The 2,885-nt window shown below is 49.6% G+C and overlaps 1 protein-coding gene across 1 annotated transcript in view; it reads right to left on the minus strand.

The window, feature by feature from the left end:
* Positions 1-2,885, minus strand: part of STXBP5L (syntaxin binding protein 5 like) — a 253,207-nt gene that overhangs the window by 242,200 nt on the left and 8,122 nt on the right. The window lies entirely within an intron of this gene.

Below are 2,885 nucleotides of genomic sequence, written 5' to 3' on the forward strand. Positions count from 1 at the left end.
AAAGACATTACACAAAGTGGCTTAAGTGATCAAAAACTGGTTTAAGCCTGTAACAAAACAGATATTCAGTGCACATAGACCAGTTTCAAAGTGGCTGAAACCGGTTTGAGATAAACCTGGTTGAATGTAGTATCAGACTTAACTGATTTGGCTCAGATTCGGTTATGCAATGTCTGTCACAGACCCCTTGCTGGTTTAAGCTAAACCAGACACCCTCAGCACGCTCTCTGGGCTGGGAGGAGCTCTTTGCTCCAGCCCAGCCAGGCTGGCTCCAACCCTCTGCTCCCCAGCCCGAGCAGGGACAGGCAGGGGCAGGGTCTTGCCAGAGAGGAGTTTAATTCCTACCACCCTGTGCCACCAGCAGGGACCTGAACAGCGTCTGCCAGTTGCTCTCCGTTCCTTGTGCAGCACCATTGCCCCTGAGGCAGAAGGGGGCAGGGAGGAGAGTTAGTTTGCCCTGTACCCCCAACGGTAGCCGGGTCTGTCGACTATCACCGCAACACTCACTCCCTGCCCAGAATAGGCCTCTGGCTGTCCCCTTGCTGGAGGCCGGAAGGAGGAGCAATAACCCCCGACTGTGGCCCCCCACCCCAGGGGCCCTGCCTGGCCATGCCCCCCACAGCGCTCCTGCGCTCCACAGCAGCTCTGCTGGCCCCACCTGGAAGGGGCTCGCACTCTGTGGAGCGATGATGGGCTGCTGCCCATCACCTCATTCACTGCTTGCTGCTCTAGTTGCTGGGCAGGGTGGAGCCTGGCCTCCACTGCTCATTCCGTGCTGGGGCAAGTCCCCTCCCAGCAAGAGAGGGCTTATTCCACCACTGGCCCCAAGCACTTGCAGTCCTGGAGGGGTTAACTTGCAGCCCCATGGCTCTCAGCCGGTGGCTGCTCCCCCCACACTACTCCCCCCTGAGCTTCACCTGTGGCCAAGCTGGACAAACCCCGCTGTGGTGTCAGCGGCTATATTAGCCCCCTCCTGCTGTGAGGGGTTCTTCCCTGGCAAGGTGCCTCCTGCCCCCCCAGCAGCAGTGGGGGCAGTGGTGGCAGCAGCATGGAGTTGTGCCCCCTGCTGCTCCCAGGTGGGCAGAGGGCATGCGGCCAGCACAGGGTTCCTGAAGGAAATGCAGCAGGGCAGGGAGCCCCAAGCCTGCAGTGGGCAACCTGCATCTCCCCTCCTGCCACCCTCTCCCACTCCACTCTTGTCCAACCATAGTGTCAGGGGCGTGGGTAGGGGGCGCCAGGCACGTGTCCCACCTTCCCCTTTTGAAAAGGTGGTCACGCTAGTAAGTGGGCCATAATTCCATTTGTGCAGCTAAGCCCCATAAATGCTACTTGCCTTTCTAAAGTTGGACTTGAACTTGGGCTCACGTTTTTATCCTTTAATTGTTTTTGCTGGGCATAAGCATGGAGGAGGCCAATGCATTAGGGGAGATTTGGATATTAATCATACTTCCTTGATGCTTGCCAGATAGCAGATGTTAAGTTCATCACTATTTAAAGTTAGAAAATTAGAAACAAAACATACGAAATTATTTGTAATTCATTAATGTGACACCCATGTAGGAAAGGGGCAGGATAAGAAAAGCTTTTGACAACCTTTAGTGCAGTAAACTTAAATATAAAAAATGAAGTCAGAAAACTATGGCAACATAGTAGCGCTTTCAAAAACAACAAAAGAACTGTTGTTCTGAAGCATCTGTTTATTCAAAAAATGGACTTTGTTACTGGGAATGATAGTATATCAGTGAACCAGGACACCTGCTGCCAGTATACAGACAGCAAACATGTATTCCCTTAATGGCATAGTAGATTATGCCAGTTACTTAAAATACAAAACTGATGTATTCCTGCACCTTGCATTTAGTCTACAAGACATTAACAGCAACACATTTTATTATACATTAATGAGAAGATTAAACATGCATATACACAAAAGCTTTTAGTTTATGCTGAGCCTCCCGTGCTCCAAAGAGTTCAAATTACAAAGCATGTAGCTAATTATTATTAGGGCAAGAAGGTTACAGAACAATATGGCAGCTATTAAGGTCTTGTCCAAGCTCATATACACTGGATCACATTATATTGAAATGGATAACAGGTTAATCCCCATTTGTCTTATATGAGGATAACAAGGAACAATTTGGAACATGCTTATCCAACTGGTGGCCTGCTGGCTTCGTATGGCTCCCAAGGGATTGAACTACAGCCCCTGGGCTCCTGGTCTGGACCCTGCTCCCCCTTTTGCTCTTTCTCCTGCCACTGGAGTACCTAGGCTCACCTCCCTCCTCCAGCTTCCACTGCCTGCCCCAACCCCTGGGGGCCCATGAAGTGCAACAGGGTGGTTAGGGACTGCACTGCCCAATGGGGGCCCACACAGTGCAGTCCCCCAACCTTTCAGTACAGTGACACAGAACCCACAGAAAATGCGTGTTGCAAAAATGAAACTGAAAGTGTAATTCAGTTGGAGGTACTCCACCATTACTAATGCCAATTTATGCAGAGGAAAGGAACCGGTTGGACTCTCAGAACCCAGGCTATGTTTGAGATGCTGGCTGTTAGAAAACTCTCTCTACTTGTATATTGAGCCAATTTAACTCTGCATCCCTTAGAGACAGTAATAAACATAAAGCCCACACTGCCATTTGAAAGAATTGCTTTTCAGACAACTGCTACACTTTAAAATTGTACTAACTTCTCAGTTTGGATCATTATTTGCTGCTACTATATGCCATAATGAATTCACAGCTATGTCAAAATCACAAGGGCGAGATGCACAGAAGAGTTTAGGTGCCAGAAATAGGAGGTTGGCCACCCAAGTTCAAAACTGGTCTGAAAAGTCCTAGCAATTTAGGTGGATGCTGTATAGATGTCCCCAGGTGCCTGCATTC

Source organism: Alligator sinensis, unplaced genomic scaffold, assembly GCF_000455745.1.
Source record: "Alligator sinensis unplaced genomic scaffold, ASM45574v1 scaffold1301_1, whole genome shotgun sequence".
In the NCBI taxonomy this organism is placed as follows: domain Eukaryota; kingdom Metazoa; phylum Chordata; order Crocodylia; family Alligatoridae; genus Alligator; species Alligator sinensis.